The sequence below is a fragment of the Fulmarus glacialis genome, unplaced genomic scaffold, assembly GCF_000690835.1.
Source record: "Fulmarus glacialis isolate BGI_N327 unplaced genomic scaffold, ASM69083v1 scaffold13822, whole genome shotgun sequence".
Lineage (NCBI taxonomy): Eukaryota > Metazoa > Chordata > Aves > Procellariiformes > Procellariidae > Fulmarus > Fulmarus glacialis.
In genome coordinates this window covers 147755-157978 of record NW_009199925.1, presented here as the reverse complement: position 1 = coordinate 157978, position 10224 = coordinate 147755, and the positions used below count along the sequence as shown (strand labels likewise).

General features: G+C 40.7%; 1 protein-coding gene across 1 annotated transcript in view; it reads right to left on the bottom strand.

Annotated features, from left to right (window-relative positions):
* The window catches only part of LOC104073585 (solute carrier organic anion transporter family member 1B3-like), a gene marked incomplete at its 3' end in the record, with an annotated part of 34697 nt that overhangs the window by 18565 nt on the left and 5908 nt on the right, over positions 1-10224 (bottom strand). Inside the window, exon 2 of the mRNA XM_009573420.1 lies at positions 303-413. The remainder of the gene's footprint in view (positions 1-302; positions 414-10224) is intronic.

The following is a 10224-nucleotide window of genomic DNA, read 5'->3' as shown; positions in this document are numbered from 1 at the left end:
GTTCAGCAGAACTGCTCCAGTTCCCCTGGGAAGAGCACACCCTGTAGCCACAGATGACAAATCTTTCCCCTCCTTTGATATATTTTTTTTTTATTATTGTTGAAAGCCCTGTTATATGATTAAGTTGAATTTGGTTTTATTGCAATGAATAGTACAATATTTCACCTTTTTCTTTTCTCAGTTTTTTAAAACTCTGTATTTGAGAGATGGGTAAACAATAAAAAAGAACACTTCAGTGAAAAGCTGTAAGGGAATTCTATGTACCTATTTGCAAAGTTTATTTAAAGAATGAAAACACTTGCCTGTTTGTGCAATTCCAACTGTAAACAGAACAGATTTCTGAAGGAAGATCCAGACGCCACTGCAGAGCCCCTCGGAAAAAATGGGTCACTTGAAACAAACCTGCTTTGGATCTGCAGGTCTTGACACACAGGGGAGACAGGAGTATTGAAACTAATGACCCCAAGTCAGAACTCAGAAATCATAGCTCAGAGGAACTGATTTATTTCACCTTTCACAGTAGTCTCCTCATTTGAGAAAAAGGTGAAGAAGACAAGGGTGTGTGTGGGGAGGGGGGGGGAGGAGGGGGGAATCACACAAAGAGATGTTTTCCATGCTTGAATGGAGCTGAAAAAAGTTGGATGAACTTTTCCAATGCCGGAAACAGCCCATCTGCAGTCGCAAATTACTCTGCTACAGGCCATATGGCAGAGTAACACTTTTCAGAGCATTTAAAGGGTAGGCATTGCTCTAATGCACAATGGTGAAGAACATTTTTCTTCACCCAGGTGGAAGAGGGTTAATACCTAAGGATGTTTAAGAAAAATACACAAACAGAGATTTAAACAATTTAGGAGATTCTTGGGATTAAGTTCATGAGCATGTCCTTAGGTACTAATGCTGGCATGAACACCTCCTTTCCTTTCCAACTGCTCATACCTGCTTCCCAAATTCTTGACTCGTGTGAGTATCACTGCTTCTGTGGCTGTGCTGTAAGTCTGATTAGAACACATATCTGGACAAAAAAATAGCTTTTCCTTCCACTTGGGTCCTCAGACAGATAGGAACAAAAAATAGAGGAAAGGATTTCCTCAAGTCTGCACAACTACCAACAGAAATGCCGGTGAAATGAGATTCTTAGTGCTCAAGAAAAGTTAGCACACAAATACTTTTAAGCATCTGGTCCTCTGAAATTTATTTGTCCCTGTGTAATCTGAAGATACTAGCTTCTCCCTGTTATCATGATACATTAAGGACTACAATAAGATGCTGGGGTAGTATGTCATTGCAGGTCACAGGACTAAAGAAGTGGCTTTTTTGAGAGTTTGAAGGTACAACATGACTTAAAATCTCAATATAAGGAGAGAAGGAGTGAAAGCAGAGAAACATGAAGATAGAAATAAGAGGCAAAGTAGACAGAAGAGAAAGATAGTCAGGTATCCATACAGATAACTGAAGAAGTTTAGGTGTTAGCAGGCTATCCCAGTAAATGTTTCAGAGAAAGACTGTGAAGGCACAAGAAGGAAAGACAGTAAGATTGAAAGTGCGAGCAGTAAATATCAAAGAGCAGGATAAGCAGTTACAGGCAAATGGTGAAAAAGGCATCCAGAGGTGGAGGTTAGGGTACCAGGCAAGATAAAAGATAAAAAAAGAGAAGAAAAAAAAGTAAAATACATTTTTGTAGGGCAAAAGGTGCTTGATGCACACAGAACAGTGTGAAGCCATCTAGAAGGTGGAAGTTAGTTGGCTCAGCACTGTCAGTGCTTAGCTCTTCCAGCGATCCAGGCAAGAACAGCGGTGACCAGCTCCTGTCAATGGTGAATGACACATGTCTTATCATTGCTTTGCAAAGATGCTACTGGAGATAGTGCTACTTTTGCTGGGGAAGGCTAGGACTTGGGGAAGGAAGCAAAAAGATGATGCAGCTGTGCTGGAGAAATGTTAGAGCTAGCTATGTGCAAGGATCAAGTGTTGGAGCTGCTGGCAGCATCTCCTCCCATCCTCAGTTGACCCTGTCCTACATGGAAATCTGCTGGAGGTAGAGCAGATCAAGGCTGGGGAAATGCCATGCCACAAGAAGATTAGAAAAAAAGATAAAAGGTCGATTCACAATTAATGTCAACATATATTAGCTGTTGAGCTTAACAATTTCAAGTATTAAGTTGCTATTTTAGATTTATTTCACCGGTGTTTGTTTCCATGTTTAATAAACCAAGGATCTGGTTACAAGCAAAGGAAAAGTATGAAGCTTTCTGCACCAAATGTGTCCTTTCGCGAATAAGATTTCTCTAAAACTATTATGCTTTGCCTGCACAAGCATTTCTGCTGTAGTAATTACCTGAGGTAGTTGCATTTGCAGGAAGACGAGATCAGTCAAATAACATATTGGCGTTGTTTAGGTAGTCAATCAGCCTAAACAGAAATCACCCTGACTTCCTTCCCGAGGGAAGAAAACAGTCCTCGCCCCAAAAGCAAGCATAAGCTAAAAAAAAAAAACAAAAAGACCCCTCAAACCATACTATGAGAATGAAAGTTAACACTCTTCCAGTTCACTTCCAGGGAACATTTGACAAACTCATTTGGTCTTGTGCTCACTACAGTCTTTTTTGAAAAACATTGTGGGTGGGGGAAGATCAAGGGTCTTAACTAATAATCAGTGTGGATGATTTGTGTTGGGTGGGAGCTGAGAGCTTTCACAGCGTCACGGGAAACATGCGGCACCTTGCGAGATCGTTCCAGAGTACAGCAGCCAGCCTTGCAAAGGGCAGCCACAGACTTCTTCAGTGCTTCAGGGTATATGACCTTATAGGGGCCATGGCCTAACCCTGTGCCTGTTAGGTAGATCTATTGCTTAGTGAACATTAAAAAAAATCAAGCTTGTTTTTCTATCCCCTAATTATATGCAAATTATAATGAATAAGAGCACCAATTTAAACACCTTAGCATGAATAACAGGTGATTAATTTACAAAGGTCAAGACAGTAGGTTGCTACAGGTTTTGTAGATTCTTGTGAAAGAAAAATACAAGGATGTTTGAGGAATTTTCAGAATCCAGCAAAGACACTGTAAGTCCTTGAGCTGTTTCTCACCGCAGTTGCACTTTCAGGGGCTATACCACCATCCAGTAGACTAAAAAATCACAAATCAAGAGCCACATTTCAACCAGTAGTTTATGGAACTGTATTGATTTACACTAACTGCAGTCCAATCCAGTTGTCTTATTGATTTTTAATACATTAAGGAATCATAATAAGACCTTTTAAGTTAACCTAGTATGAAAAATGAATATCACAATGCTGCGCAGGCCTCGACGCTGCGCAGGCCTCAGTGCTGCTTGTATTCTTCAAGACATATGATGCTTACTATTCAGAGACACATATACAAATGTATGATGCCATCATTAAAGCACTGACATTTACAACAGGAATGTTACTGGTGTTATTGATCACAGGAACTAGTACTACACCGGTAATCATTAGCTGCAAACACTAAATGGCAACATTTTAAGGGTAAGACAAACAAAAAGAATATTAAAGAGGTTCCTACCTAGGTTCTGTATCCACAACAACAGCAGTTATACTACCACACAAATGCTCAAAAGTCAGAGTATTCTCTCCTTAAGCAACGCTGTGCTGGTACTTGGTAGAAGAATCATTAACTTGTAACACAAACTATGGTTTAGGCAGTTTTAATCTTGTCTCCTCCCAGTTCTGCCCTCTGTTAAAGGTCCCAAAATACATGTTTATCCATAGTGGTCAAAAATTAATGAGGTAGAAAATGTGCATGTGTATTCCTTTTGTACACTCTTGTGGAACATCTTTTTTCCTGAGCTTGTCAAGATTATAATAGTTCATACCCTCCTGGCATTTAAAAATGGGGTGTCTCAACTTTAGAAGTGTTCCTGGTTACGGATAGCTAAAACGTATTTTGGTACGAAGTTTTATTTTCATAGTCTATGGCTAAAGTCCATTCAGCTAAGACCTGCTAGAGAGTGCCAAGGACTTGCAGGAAGAGAAAATATAATGCCTTGTGTATATTGAACAAACTAGGCATTCAAGAAACACTCGTGCTTAGAATACTGTTCAGATTTATAGTTCAGTGCTATTAACAGCACATGCAAACCGAATGTGAAAGTATATTGGGGCTATGTGTACTTTGGAGCAGCCCCTTCACCTACTTACAGCTCTAGTTCAAGGAACTGATTTCCTGAGAAGTATTTTATTTGATTGCACCCTTGCTGTGCATTATGCCTGATTCCTGAGAGTGATTGTAGTTAAAAGAGAAGTCATTCTTAAAGCGTGTGAACTGACTACTGTCCGCCTGGATGTTACCCCAAAATGTGCCATTCCTTGTAGTTCGTGCACCCTTCCCTGCCACCACTGTCACCATTCTTTTATTTGCTATGAACAATTACAGCCTACTTAATAACACTGACCTTTGGGTAATCTTAATTAAATTTTGCCTTCAATACTGTTATCGGTGAGACCTTGCACTGCTCATGGCTTCTCCGACTCTCAACCAGAGAGTTCCCTTTAGCTTCCTAGAACAAGAGACATCATCATCAAGAAAATGGTAGTCACTCCAAAGCTATATGTCAGGGCAATTAAACTGCAAGTATTAGTAAAATCATAAAATAAGAACGCAGGAGGAATCCAGGTCACAAATCCAGTCTGCAAACTCAAAAGCACCTTTTGTGAAAAAGTCAAGCCCTGCCTTGAGAACAGTAAGAATTGTATTCCCTGCCACTCCATCCACTTCTAAGGCTACTGCAAAAGATTGGTCTTCTGATGCATTCTTTTAATTTCCAGTCATGATCAAATTATATTCTGGTTTTGAACTGACAGGGTGCTTTAGCTTTAAAAGCTCTTCCTCTCAGTCTGATACTTAGGACTCAACCTTGATCATAAATGAAGAGGAACGCAGTTTTTCAACCTGTTTTACTAAGTAAACAAGCTAATCATGCTTAATAATCTCTTGAAAACTAGGCGCTCTTGATTCTGCAGCACATCCTTGGAGCCCTTGGCTACAGTGCTTTCTATCTGGATCCATATTTCATCAATTCACATGGCTAAAAATGCTAAATATTCCAGATGTAATCTCACCAGTGCCACATCTTGAAATATTAACTATTCCTTAGCTCTAGTCTTGTCTGATATGTTCTAAGATTACATATAGCATCTTCAGAAAAGCATCTTCTTAAGGGTGGTTCCTAGTTATCTATAATTAACAGGTACACTCAGGGTCTTCTCAAAAATTTTCAGCTAAGAAGCTCCTACCCTGGAGCAGAAAACTCTGTTATTGGCCATCAGCTGTGCAATTTTCTATTTAACATGGTATTCCATTCCTATTTTGCCATTCTCAGGTTCATTCTTCTTTTTTCCTTCTATGATATCCAGACTCTCCTCTGTTTAACCATTCTATCCAACTTTGTGCCTTTCTGTTATTTCAAAAAATGAAGCTGGAATGTTGCACATAATATATTTAGAAATTTAATAACAGTAATGAAAACTAAAGATACAGACTGGTGCAGACTGGTGCCTACCTGAGAAACCTAAAATAGATGGGTCTTAACTGTTGGCTTCATCAAAGTTTGGGATGCCCTCCAAAAGAAAGCAAAGGTAGAGAAAAGCTTAGAGAAAATCTTAAAATCACAGCATAATTTAGACTGGAAGGAAACTCTGGAGCTCATCTGGTCCAATCCTCTGCACTAAAAGCAGGACTAACTTCAAAGCCTGTTGGTGTTGCTCAGGTCTCATCAATTTGAGTTTTGGATGGAAATCTCCAAGGAAAGAGGTTCCACGGCCTCCCTTGGCACCTGGTCCAGTGTCTGACTACTCTGACAGTAAATAACTTGTATACATAGATGTATATGTATGCATAATTAGAATCTCTTTTGCTGCAACTTGTGTCTATTGCCTCTCATCTTTTTGCTGTGCATCACCTGTGGTGCACAGGGGAGGGTCTGGTGTTGTCTTCTGTGTAAACACCCATTAGATAGCTGAAGAAAGCAATAAGATCCATCATTCACTCAACTTGATTCAGTTTATCAATGTCTGTCTTGTTCTGGAGAGCCTCAAACCAGACACAACATTCCAAATGCAGCCTGACAAGTACTGAACAGAGGGAAAGAACCACTTTTCCAGATCTTCTGGTCTTTAATAACTGTAGCCTAATATGCAGTTAGCCTTTGTAGGCTCAAAGGTGCACTACCATCTCACGTTTAACTCACCATCCACCAGGACCCAAAGGTCCTTTTGTGTAAAGCTGTTTTCTGTCTAGCTTACTCCCTTGACATATTCTGTGGATAGATTTGTTCTATCCCAGGTGCAAGGCTTTGCATTTTCCTTTGCTGAACTTTACGAGTTCCCGTCAGCCTGTTTCTCCATCCTCATCAAACTTCCTCTGCCATTCTGCCCTCCAGCACATGAACTCCTCCTTTCCTCAGTTTGGTGTCATACATGAACTTGCTGAGAGCACTTCCAGTCCTATTCTTCAAACTGTTAATGAAGTTGTTGACCATTATGAGCCCCAGTATTGACTGCTGAGGAACTAGCAACTGGCCACCAGCTGCTGGGCTTTGAACTGCTGATCACAATTTCAGATCTTCTAGTTTTCTACCCACCCTATAGCAGGTAGACTATATCTCACCTGTTTAGCTACCAGGATAGTAAGGGAGACTGTGCCAAAGGTCCTGCTAAAGTCCCAGTAAGCAACATGTACTGCTCTGCCCTTGACCTCCAGACCAGTCATCCCATCATAGAAGGCAACCAGCTTGGTCAGGCCTTGATTTGCCCTTGATAAATCCATGCTGGCTGTTCCCAATCACCAGTCCATTGTGTGCCTAATAATGGCTTCAAGGATAACTTGTTCCATATTCTTCCATAAACCTCTCTTGGTATTTTATTGATTCCTTTTATTTGTAACGTTTTGTGCAGAACGACTTTCAGTTTTCCATGACTAAAAGTGATCAATAACATGGTCAAGGGGGGGCTTCATTCATTGCAGAGAAAAACCATGGTGTTACATTATGATTGCATCCATCAGAATTAGGTCTGAATTTAAAAAAAAACAACAACAGCCGCCCCCTGCAATTTCTCTAAAAGAGTCAAGCATATCCTCACAGTGAGATGATCCTGTACGTAGCAATAACTACATGCAAGAGGTCGAAATTCATGGTCCTACAACAGAAGTGGGCCTCTTCTTCTCAGAGGTGGGGATCCTTTATGTTCTGTTGTGGCATAAAGCATCAACCACCGACTTCCAGCAGGTTTCTTATACCATGATTGACATTTTCTAGTCACAAGATAGGCATCTTGGCCCTTGTCTATTGCTCTGTCACAGGATGGCATACTGTACTTCTGCTAATCTGTGTGGTTACTGATGTTCCACCAAGGGCACATACACACAAACGCCTGTGTCCTCGTCCTTCTTCAAAGGCGTGTCACAAGCTCCACTATTATGTTCTGACTATGTCAAGATAAGTATTCCCTGGTTTACAATGTTTTTCGATGAAGCCTCGCGTTCCGAAAGTTTCATTTTCAGGTTGTCTTCAGATGTATTAGCAGACCTACCCAAGAGTTTTTTTGCCTTTTGATCCTAAAAATATGAAAAGGTGTGGAGCTAAATTTACTCTGTAATTTGGAAGTAGTAGAACCTGTAGAAAAAGTGCCACTTTCTTTTTCATATAGTAAAAGGGGAAGCAGTATTCCTTTAGTTTCCTCATTCTAACATATGAATACACAGCAGTTTCTCCCCATTTTTTTCTAGTCCTGTATATACCATTAATTTATAACTTTTCAGGAATTAAAATATCTTATATTTTGCTTTCTGTATCACTGAGAAACATTTTTCTATATTCAGAATGCTGTTGTCCAAGCTGTCTGTGGAAACATTCGCATTCAAAGTTGACTTCTTGAACCAAGAACTGTTGACCCAAAGTACCAGAATGGGAAACAGGAAATTACTGAAGTCAAATCAAAGACTATCGTCTCACACTTGAAAAAAGACGTCTCATCCTTTTTTTCATCCAAGCCCTCCCAGATGACTTAACTTACACTCATGGGAAAAAATTGGATTATGATAGTAAAAATCTCCTTAATAAGAACACCGAGATATCAATAATTGCTGATTACTCCTGAGAATAAAACCAATCCTTACAAAAGCCACACTAAGAATCACCTTTACCGCAGGAGCTTGTTGCAGACTCCTCCAGGCAGAGGGTGGCAGCAGACTCCCACCAGAAGAAGTGTCTGCCAAGGCACCAGTTTGCAAGGGGTGAGCCAGCAGTAGCAGGGAGCAGTCGGCCAGGCAGAGGCCAACTGGAGTAGGCAGCTTTGATTAGAGCTCTTTTTATTCTCGGGACACTAATCCCTAAATAAAGAAAATCAATGTATTTTAAAATTTAACTCTTAGCTAACGAACTAAGTAAAAGGAATGGTGTACAGCTAAGCAAATGTTATGCTACTACAGGAATCTTGAGACCGTGAAAAACCTTTACAATAATGGAAAAGGTTTCTTGGTGCTCCTGTTTCAGTGCATTTAGTTTCAGCTTGTTGCTGTAGAGCTAACAAGTAAGAAAAGCATGCTGACAAGCTGATTTGGTGTCGCCATCTCAGCTATTGTCTGGGACTTGTTCCTTCCACTGCTCAGTGGAGCTTTTGTCTTTCGTAAGAATTCATTGATAATTTTGCCATTGATGTATCTATCTGGGGAAAAGTAGACCAGGATGTGCTGGTTTAATGATATTTATTATTTTTCTATTTAAAATACAAAGGGTAGTCTTTAATGCTGATTGTACAGCTTCTCTTTGCATTCAGTCTTAATCAGCAGCTTGGTTTGGAGTTGTTATTATAGATGCAGAATTGAAGGTGTGCAAGTCATTGGCAGGTGAGAGTACTTAGATCTTTGTAGGAGCTAGTCCAAATGCATGCTGCATCATAGTATAACAGCAATGAAAAACATGCATACTTCAGGTGAAATGCGCAGGGCACAACCCCCATCATCTTCGCATGGTCTGGAATATAAGGACTGAAAAAAATATTACGGTTCAAGGAATTGAATACCTGGCATGATACACAACACAACTTCACTACGCTGTTCACTGTCTTGTTACACTAGAGCAAATCTTTTATAAGAATGGTCAAGTCTTGATTTAAAGACTACACATGACAGAAAAATCTATAACATCCCGAAGACTCTGTTCTAGCGAAAAAAATGTATCTTATTTTTAATGCAGTTTTGTTCTGTTTGATTTCTAGGCACTGGAACATAGTCTACCTTTGTAGAATTAAAGAAATGTATTTTTGCTGACTACATAGCACTTTCACAGCGTTTTTTTCTAAAGCAGTCCCCATTTCTCAGCACCTGTATTTAGAAGTGCCAACATCACGGGATCAAGGAGAGAGTTCTGGTTACCACCAAGTACAACAACCTTTCAAAGTTACCTTGCTCAACAGCCAGGAGAGAAAGTTTCCTGACCTGGTCACCATCAAGCTGTGAGAATGTGCTCTGCTTGCTCTCCACTAAATCCTTTCCTTATTTACTCTCTTCAAAATTCAATGAACTGTATTAATCTGTGACGAGCTGTTAGTTAACCAACCTCCTGACGATATTAACCACATCTTCCTTAAGTAAGGTCATTTTAATGAGCACTCTAAATCAACATTAAAGGGCCCCACCTTTAAATTGCTCTCACAATTTTTATGGCAACTATGGACTTTCTTTCTTCCAGAGATTGATTAGCACTGGGTGAAGAACTGCCTCATGCAGCACTTGCTTAGTGATGCTCCAGGGTACAAGAAGAGACAACCAGCCTGAGTCAGATCTATGATTCCTCTAGCCCAAAGACTCTTGCTGACAGGGGCTGCTCTACAAGGAGGGATAAGTTGGTAGCTTGGTGGCCAACCCAGTGCAGGCTGTACACCCAACACCTGATCAGGGTCAGCAGAGCCGAGGCAGCAACAGCCACTGGTCCCAGCCTCAGGCTAGTGACCATCAGCCAAAGGCAAGTTAAGAAGTCAGACGCTAGAACAATCCCAGAAACCCAGACAATAATTCAGGAAGAGCAAGGGAGAGGGCTCAGCACATGCAAACCTCCAAAATGTCTCAGAGCAGACTGCATGTGCAGGCTGGAGATGAAATGGGGCTCTGGGACCCATGGGCAGAGGTGCAGGTGGGTCCCAGGGGAGGCAGGTCAGGGCCATCGGTGCCTTCAAAGCCCTGACA